We start from the raw sequence: 10,484 nt of genomic DNA on the forward strand, positions 1-10,484 counted from the left end.
TTTGAGTTGTTTCTCAGATGAAACATATATTTGTTTACATATCTATTGGAAAATCACCAACTAACATAAAAAAAAACAGAAACTTTTGAGCATTTGCGGCTTATTTTGTAACACAGCATGTCCTGATTCTGGTCAAATATAGTTCAGAATGAGTTCTCCAGCTAATTACAAGATCTGATTTATCTAAATCTCCCTTCTTTTTTCAAGAGATCTAACCAAGGACATGTTCACTTGTTCTATTGGCAGATTGTTGTACTTATCTCAAGTGAAAAGAGCTTGTTTTCATTATTGTTTAACTTGTTTTTGGAGCAGCATTTGTTCCCGTGTGTGAGTGTTTTGTAACCCAACCACACACACATGCTCACCCTTTAATGAATTTCCAACAGCAGCAATGGCAGAAGCATTTGCATGTTTTGTTTTTTCACTGTAATCTCTCCAGGCCTCAGACCTGTTGAATCTTAAACCTCACAACAGCTCCCCCATTCTCCCCTCCCAAGAGAAATACAAAAAAAGAACCCAAGACAAAAAGCATGAATGCATAATTAATATAGTGAAGCTGCATTTTTAATTGTTGCTGGTCTTCAAAGTTGCCCAGTGGCATTGTCTCTCGGTTCGGGCCGGCTGCTTCCGATGGCAGAGCTTCATTCAGGATCTTTTTAGTGCCCGAGCGCTGCAGAAGCACCGGCAGACAACGGCTCCAAGCTCGCCTCTTTTCTCAGGGTGTCTGCCCGCACAATGGACTTCCTTAGCCTGCACACAAAAGAGGCTGGCGCGTATAAAAACACCCAAATTCAATGGCATTCCTCTCCACAATGCGCTCAGAGAATATGTGCTTGTCCCTCTCCTTCTCCCTCTCTTCTCTTTCAGCGCAGGGTGATGTATTAGGATGATGTGTGAAGATCAGGAAGTGATATATATTCCTGCATCAAAATGAAAGAAATCTGGTAAAAGTGAGAATGGAGACAATTAAGAAGGCAACTAGCTAATATGTGCTACTTAGCGCTAACACAAAGTACAGCTAAAGCATTGGACGAATGGGGATGTTGATGTGATATTGGCTTGAAATAAAAAGTCAGAGGATCAACAAAGTTATTACAAACCACCATGAAAGGAACATAAATGTCTGAATTAGACTTCATGGAAGTGCATCAAATTGTTGTTGAGATACTTCACAGCAAACCGTAAATCTCATGGAGGCCCTGGATGAAAAGTTCAGGGGATCACCAAGTTCAGTGAACATGAGAATGCACATGTGCTGTATTCATCATTAATATATTTTGGATTCTATAAACTTAATTATAGAATCCAAAATATATTAATGATGAATACATGTGCTTGTTGATGTGTTAACACTAAGCTAAGTCTTAAATCCACAATAAGCAAAACATAATGAATGTGTAGCTTAATATGTGCTAATCGGCTCTAAGAACTGACATCAAATAATGCTCAATATAACTCAGTATCTTTAATTATATATAATTTCAGATGCTGTTTTATTTTTGTCTTTTTTTTACCATTAACTTCCAATGATTTTATTCAAACGCTGGTATATATATAACACATCAGACAGATGTTCTTCATTAGATTACATCTAGTTTCAACCATGCCAAAAATACCATAACCATAACTAAACATCCATCCATCCATCTTCTCCCGCTTATCCCTGGTCGGGTCGTGGGGGTAGCAGTTCCAGCAGAGAGACCCAAATTTTCCTTTCCCTGGACACATCACATCACATAACTAAACACAAAGAGTTATTTGCTATTTAGAAGTGTTCAATAAATATTTACATAACATTTGGCCATTTTAGTTTAGTCTGAATATAATCAGCCCACTGCCATAGGCAAACAAAGATTCACACACAAATACATTTAACTTTTTGTCAAGACAACACACAACTTTTTTTTCACATGAGCAGCAACATCTAGAAACACATTTGGTGTGTATATTTCCCGTAATACCACCTTGTGGGGACCAAGCATTTTGGAGTCCCAACAACATGTGGTTGTTGTTCTCACAATGTTAGGGATCCATCAACAGAGACACACACACACACACACACACACACACACACACACACACACACACACACACACACACACACACACACACACACACACACACACACACACACACACACACACACACACACACACACACACACACACACACACACACACACACACACACACATGCTCGGAACAGCACCAAAGTTTCCCCGCAGCGAGGCTCCGGTGTTATGCCGTTTTATGCATGTACTCCAAAAAGGAAATTATATAGTTTCCAAACCGTACTTTGCCGTATAGATCATTGAAATGTGAGTTTTGGCTTTACGCTGTGCGCGCTCCCGCGAGGTGCAGTGCGCATGCATAACACCGCGCTAACAGTTCACGAGCGTGCGCACCCCGGTTGACAGTTCACTAGCCGACTAGCGTGCTCTGTACCCAGTGTTTGTCCCTAGAGTCCCCACAATGTATGGTAACCTGTTGTTTGCAAAATGTTATGGATATATGAACACCCCCCCCCCCCCCCCCCACACACATACACACAGTCATACATAGGGTGTCATTAGTGCAGCACATTCAATATTACACAAAAGTACGTGTTAAATTGGTTCCTCTTATTAATACCTTTTGGGGTGGGGACCTAGTGTTTGTCCAACAAGTCCCCACAATGTATGGAAACAGGTTTTTGTTTGCACAATGTTACAGATGCATCAACACACACACACACACACACACACACACACACACACACACACACACACACACACACACACACACACACACACACACACACACACACACACACACACACACACACACACACACACACACACACACACACACACACACACACACACACACACACACACACACACACACACACACACACACACACACACACACACACACACACACACACACACACACACACACACACACACACACACCATTTATAGGATGTCATTAGACAGTACATTCAATATTACAAAAAAAGCATGCATTAAATTGGATTCTATTATGACTACCCAGTGTTTGGAGTCCCCACAATGTATGATAAGAAACACGATAAGAAGTACTTTTTGATATGGAAACAGGTCGCACAATGTTATGGATCCATCAACACACACACAGTTACAACGTTTGTGGTCCGATGGGGTGACATTAGCTCCACATCCTTGGAGGGTGGGGTTTTTTAGGGGGGGGGGGGTTTCTCTACTATTGTCGGGCACACATTGAGCCCTGTTGGCACGCCGGCGGCAGCTTACCAACGAGGCTGCTGGGAGCCACAAAGAGCCACGATGGAGGGACAGTGGAGCCGGGTGAACGTCACTAACACTCTAATCCTCCTGCCCTGTACATCTGCGCCGCTTTCTAAAGCAAGACCCCCTTTTTTTTAAAACTCTAAAATCCCCCCTCCTCCCCATCGTGCACCAAGTCTTTTCTTTCCCCATAGTTATATTCTGCAGCAGGAGAAAGGACGGGCTTTTGTGGTGGCCCATAGTGTCACACAGACACAAGACCCGAGGCTGCCAGTCGTCAAATGGAAGCTCTCTCCGGGCCTTTCACAGCGCTCACTTTGCTCATGTCGACTCGCGGAAAGAGAGGAAAACTCTTATTTTAGCACGTGAAAAGGCTCCAGACGGGGACATGAAGGCCGGCTCTTCACATCGGACACAATTGACTTTGAAAGCCTAGAGTAGTAGGGAGTGTTTGCGGGGGATGTTGGCATCATGTTTTAATTGAATTTGACTGTCAGCAGGTCTCAAAGGGGCCCGAACAAGCTTATTATGAAAACACTCTTCTGAGATCCTCCTGAAGACAACCAGGGACAAACCCCTGTGGGACAAACACGAGAAAAGAAAAGATCAAATGGCTCGTACACGCTGCTGGAGTATTTCAAACATGTGCACAGTGAAATGTTTACTCATTTTAACAATCATTTTAAAATAAAACAAATACAAAAAGACTGAATGGCCTTAACGTCTTCTTTATTTCTTTGAGAAAAGGAATAATGTACTCCATATTCCCCAAAAAACTGACCTTATAATAAAAGTATTCAAAAATAGTATACCAACTATATATAAAACAAGTTCTACAAGGGCACAATTACTGGACATAAAATACACACTGTTTTCACACACCACACACACTCTCTCTCTCTCACAGACACACACACACACTCTCTCTCACAGACAGACAGACAGACAGACAGACAGAGACACACACACACACACACACACACACGTAAATAATATGTATATATGTTCATTTTAATTAATTTCTTATTTTATAGCTATTGTATCATTTTTAATTGTTATCTTTGATCAATTTTACCTTGTTGCTGTTAAACTACTGAGTTTCTCGGGGATTAATAAAGGTCCATCTTATCTTATCTTATCTTAATATGGACCTGCAGAAGTGATATGGTACCCAAATGGATGTAAATGATTGAAAGTAAAGATGTGCAGTTTAGTTGTGTTTGAGAAGATGATATGAACCCCAAACCAGAGTCTGTAGAAAATAAGAGAGCTGAGGCCGCCCTCTTGTGGAGGAACTAACCCACTGCAGCCTGATGCATGCTTTTCATAAATAACTGTATCATTGAACTTATAGTAAAACGAATTACATGCATACATTGGTGGAATAAACCAGGCTTGTTTCCTAAATGTTCAAACTCAAGATTTACAAAGTCATGAATGAAAATAAAAGTGATGATAACACATCATTTATCTGCACAGTATACAGTTGCAAGGAAAAGTATGTGAACCCTTTGGAATTACCTGGATTTCTGCATAAGTTGGTCATAAAATGTGTTCTGATCTGCACGTTTGAAGTTTGCAAAAGAGCACCTGGAAGCAAAATATTCTGTGGACAGATGAAACCAAAGTTGAGTTGTTTGGAAGACAACACACAACGCTATGTGTGGAGAAAAAAAGGCACAGCACACCAACATCAAAACCTCATCCCAACTGTAAAGTTGGGTGGAGGGAGCATCATGGTTTGGGGCTGCTTTGCTGCCTCAGGGCCTGGACAGATTGCCATCATTGACGGAAAAATGAATTCTCAAGTTTATCAAGAGATTTAGCTGGAGAACTTAAGGCCATCTGTCCACCAATTGAAGCTCAACAGAAGATGGGTGATGCAACAGGACAACGACCCAAAGCACAGAAGTAAATCAACAACAGAATGGCTTCAACAGAAGAAAATACACTTTCTGGAGTGGCCCAGTCAGAGTCCTGACCTCAACCCAATTGAGATGCTGTGGCATGACCTCAAGAGAGCGATTCACACCAGACATCCCAAGAATATTGCTGAACTGAAACAGTTTTGTAAAGAGGAATGGTCCAAAAGTCCTCCTGACCGTTGTGCAGGTCTGATATGCAACTATAGGAAACGTTTGGTTGAGGTTATTGCTGCCAAAGGAGGGTCAACCAGTTATTAAATCCAAGGGCTCACATACTTTTTCCACCCTGCACTGTGAATGTTTACATGGTGTGTTCAATAAAAACATGAACACATATAATTGTTTGTGTGGTTTTAGCTTAAGCAGACTGTGTTTGTCTATTGTTGTGACTTAGATGAAGATCAGAACACATTTTATGACCAATTTATGCAGAAATCCAGGAAGTTCCAAAGGGTTCACATACTTTTTCTTGCAACTGTATGTACATTATCATGTGTTTTCTCAGACACTATTGATACTAAAGAGGTGGAAGGTAATTTAGACCTGCTACTCTCTGATTGAGACACTTAATTTACAGACCTCTATTTATCTGCGTCTAGTCATTTTAAAGAGGTGTTTTCTTGTAAAACCTCAAAATCACACTGAGGCCTATTTGTGACAAAAGTTTTCCATCGTAACTTTTTCTCCTTTGTAACAAAAACATGATAAACATAATGTCAAAAGTCCTCTTGTTACAAAGCTGAGTTAATGTCCTCCCCAGAGAGTGACACACCCTCACTCAGAGCTACACTGAGAGGAGGAGCAACACTGAAACAGGAGAGCTTCAGCTTCACAGAAACGAAACTGAAAGTTAGTGAGAGCAGAGGCCTGTACTACGAAGCCGGATTTCCCCTTGCGAGCTAACTTTAGGGTAAACTCTGGGGTTCCGGTCCTACAAAGCTGGTTCACTTCTTAACGGGGTAGATCTCCATGGTAACTTATGCTGAATGGCTTCCAGGATAAGAGATCAACTCAGTGAAAGCACCGCCTGCTGACCAATCAGAGCTCTGTGTGCGGAGTTTAAAGCGATCAAGTCATATTATAGGATAAAGGAAATACAGAAAAACTGCGGTTGCAGGAAAGACGGCCGGCAAAAATGCACAGACGCTGCACACTGATCAAGGCCGGAACTTTGAATCCGAAGTGTTTCAGGAAATGTGTAAAGTAGCCTCCCTTCTCCTGCGTCTGGCCATGTTTCGCACTGGAACACACCACAAATACTTCAGCCGACGGCCAAGTTGCACATACGAACTGCGCATGCATGAGTTGCAATAACTCTTCTTACCAGCAGGCGTCGGTAGTGTGTATTCGTCATTCAAAAGAGGCAACAACCGGAAGACAGACTGCGTGATACACAGAGAGAAGAAGAACAGACTGCGTGATATATACAAACAACAAATAGTGTGTGTGTTCCATTTTCTCTCTCGTCCATCGAAAACATGTTCAGTGCGGTACTGGCGGTATCAGCTCTTGGACTGTTGCTTGTGGAAGCCATAGAGTCTAGAGAGGCGAAGTCCCGCCCATCTACTTCCGACCCATGGGACACCGGAAGCGGAAAATTATACATTGAAGTCAATGGAGAGAGAAAAGTCATCTTTCGATCCCGTTTGAATTGTGCCACGAATGACACATATGATGTTTGTCAAATTAAAAGAACATTTTGCAAGTCAAAAAAATTAAAATGTGTCGTAAAACTGTGAAGTTACACATTTTTTTGTGTGAAACCGCTCAGTGAACTACAGGTCTCTGGTCTCGCACAATACGCGTCACCATCACAAAGATGGCCGTCACGTTAGCAAATTTCACCTGTTTCTTTCAGAATGAGGCGAAAAGTATAAAACGAGGTGAAAATCACTACAAGTCTGGGCATGTTGAGAGCTGTACGAAAGGGGAGTTAGTCGGTTCTGTAAGAGCCAGCATGCGGGACCGGCTTTACAAGGTTTCGGTGAGTAATATGAGTGCAATGTTTAACGTTAATGTCAGCTAGCTAACATTAGCTAACAAGGTACACTAACGTGTTTTGTTTTAGCAACTAGTTTTCTCCTTAAAATCCATCAGATTATGAATGAACAGTATGAAGTTCATCAACATTGAAATATATGTTCTTATCAAAATAATATTTAACTGTCTCGCATCTCTTTCGACTCCACCTCGAGCGATAGAATTACTAACAAAGCACTTATATACTAATAAAGGGCTGGCTTATCTAAAGCCAGTTGAGAAGCACTTTAAATGTTTTGGCTCTATGAAACCTGATGTACTTATATGATTTGGTTTTCTTCAAGGTTGTATCTTCCTGGTTGAATGTACTTATTGTAAGTCGCTTTGGATAAAAGTGTCAGCTAAATGCAATGTAATGTAACTGTTATCAAAACGTAGTGCAACTGTAGAAGCTTGCTCTGTTGTCTCACTGAAAGAATAACTTTTACCACGTTTTTTACAGACAATATTGAGAGATAAATAGTAGCAGTTCTCACTATGTGTTAAATATCTTTGCTTTCAATACATTAAATTAGAAAGCTGACAAAATCATATTGCTTAATATCTAAATGTAACTTTTTGCATGGAAAAAACTAAACTAATGTGTAGGTGATCTAGTATTTAGTATTGTTTAATGGAATGTATATCAGTTTATTAAGTCAATACTTCATTCATTTAAACCAATATCTTTCTTGATTCTTTGTACAGTATGAAAAATAGAGTCTTTGTACCTGTGCTGAAGTTCACTGCTGTGAGGAGTCTAGTTCTGTCTCTCACTCTCTGGTCCAGCCTGTCTGCATCACCTGCACACCTTAAACAAACACATATATGTAAAGTACCATCTGTACAAACAATATAACTGATTCTTTTCTGTTGAACATGTTGGATTGTGTATTGTCCGAGTCAGGGTCCTTTTTATTTTACTGTAACTTTGGAAGTTGTGTTACCAATGCTTGCTGTTTATTTGATACCGTAATGCAATTAATAAAAACAACTAGGTTTGGGTTTGTTCTTCAGATGACTGTGATGTTAACGTGTAAACTCAATAATGAACTCCAGCTCAACCAAACATATTGTAATATCTAAGTAATCATCTTGAAATATGACATTAATAATTGTAATATACACACATCTTATTGTGAGGTTGATTTCACATACACTACTTCGACCTTAGCTTGTCTACATACTTGAGCATAGCCAATTTAAATTAACCTTAGCGATGCATACAGTTCTTACCTACATAATAAAATATTGTTTTATCAACCTCAAACAGAAGCCGTTTGTTCAACAGTATTATCCCACTTTACGCTTAACACTTGTCTATTTCGTTTTAACCTTTATAAATATAGTCTATGATTTTAACTTGGAGGCCACTATTAGCATCGTTAGCACTGATGTAGCTACCACTCGCTTACACGCTAACCCAAGCCTTAACATTCATTACGTAGCTGATTAAAATCATTAAAACATAAATAAGTACTCGAATTTCACTTACCGCAAAACCGCATTCATGCACCGTCTGTTTTAACCGCAGAGCGAGTCACAATAGTCCGATAGATAAGCATGAAGAACAAACAACCACGGCCGGCTTTAAGTTGTATTTCCTGGATGCAGGGCCGTTTCTTCCTATAGACAAGTTTACGCGCCAAAACACGGGTAGCGCCATGACACTACACAAATGCACTTCATTTCCGCCGGAAGTCTTTTGCACAGCGTCTGTCGGTGTAAACCGATGTAAACAGTCAGACGGGCACTGGTGTAAACACAGCGATTTCGATGCTAACAGTGATGCTAGCTTGGGAACACGATTCTACTTCTTTGACTGGAGATGGCGTTACTCTCCCCCACCCGAATTCAGTGCAAAACTGGGAGGATAACATGACGACGTGGCCCAGCATAAAACCAAAATAAACTGCCTTATTTAGGTCATGCCCACAGGAGCCAACAATTGTCTGTTGTTTACATAATGCACAATTTACATGATCTCTTTATGCTGTGCAATATATCATATGTGCCTGTACTGTTTGAGTGAAAATAAAGTTTGATGTAATTTAATTTCATTATTGCACTGTTATTGCATTATTGCATTTCATATGTTCCTTAGAGTGCTACAATTTCTTTTAACACAGTTCATCATTCATATTAAGCTCATACTGTACATAAATAACACTGAATTAATTAATTGTTGAGAGGAAACTAAAGAAATGGCTTCAACAAGAAAGATCACATGTTTAATCCTAACAGGTATTACAAATTAAAATATAAAAGCAGCCCACACAATTACATCACTATGAAAATATTCATATATAATATTAAAAAATACAATGCATGCAGTATTTGTTGTGTTTATCTGTATTTAATGAACAACATGGCTGGGTGCTGGGTGCTGGTTTGTGGTCGTAGCACTCTATCTAACCACTCGTTCAGGTGCTTTCTCGAGTGATTGCAACCAACTACCGCACACGTAGTTCCCGAACCACTTTTCTTCATGTTGTAATTGTTATATCCTCTTTGTCTCTGCGATATCAGTGCTTTGTCGGCACAACGGAGCTAGCTAGCAAAACAAACCCAGTCCGCCAAAACGGAAGTGCATTGCATCGAAGGGAGGAGTTCAGGATGTAGAGCGGAAACGGCTCAATAACTTGTGTATAGGCGGACTATGCAGATGCACAGGGCCCCCGCTGCCACTAGGGGGCCCCCAAGCTGAAAGTCTTTTTTTTTTTGTATTCATCCAAAAAACAAAAAAAGTATAATTCATACACACAAAGATGAACAAAATTAGTAGAAGCGGGAGGGTTGAAGCATAGCTTATGGAAAGTAGCCCTCCCGTGCATCATCCTAATACAACATCGGCATTATTGCGTCAAAAACATATAGAAATGACGGAGTACAAAGAAATAAAGAAAAAAGGAGAAAAAATTCAATAAAAGTTAGGGCAGGAAAACAATAAATGCATATACATATACATATATACGAAAACTAGATATAGGGTCATTTTCTGCACATGTCAATAGCAGTTTCAACTATCTTTTTTTGGAAATGAAAATACTATATATAAATATATACATATGTACACATGTATTTGGCAAATTAATAATAATAATAATAATATATGCATAATTGCATATAAACATTGTGAACACTTATTTTCAAGTGACTTTTTTTACATTCATATGTTCACGCTGTGGTTTGAAACTGCTTTTGAATATTATTAGGCATTTTGTTAGGGAAAATGTTGTGCATAATCAGTAATGTTTTAAGCTGTACTATGTCAA

The 10,484-nt window shown here is 39.9% G+C and overlaps 1 long non-coding RNA gene across 1 annotated transcript; it reads right to left on the reverse strand.

Annotated features, from left to right (window-relative positions):
• Window positions 1-546: 546 nt before the first annotated feature.
• On the reverse strand, window positions 547-9,857 carry LOC307041953. The gene is made up of 3 exons (XR_013808951.1): window positions 8,705-9,857; window positions 7,941-8,012; window positions 547-941 (listed from the first exon to the last, which is right to left on the reverse strand). It is a non-coding gene; the product is annotated as an uncharacterized lncRNA (long non-coding RNA).
• Window positions 9,858-10,484: the final 627 nt, after the last annotated feature.

The sequence above is a fragment of the Notothenia rossii genome (assembly GCF_949606895.1).
Source record: "Notothenia rossii genome assembly, chromosome: 5".
Lineage (NCBI taxonomy): Eukaryota > Metazoa > Chordata > Actinopteri > Perciformes > Nototheniidae > Notothenia > Notothenia rossii.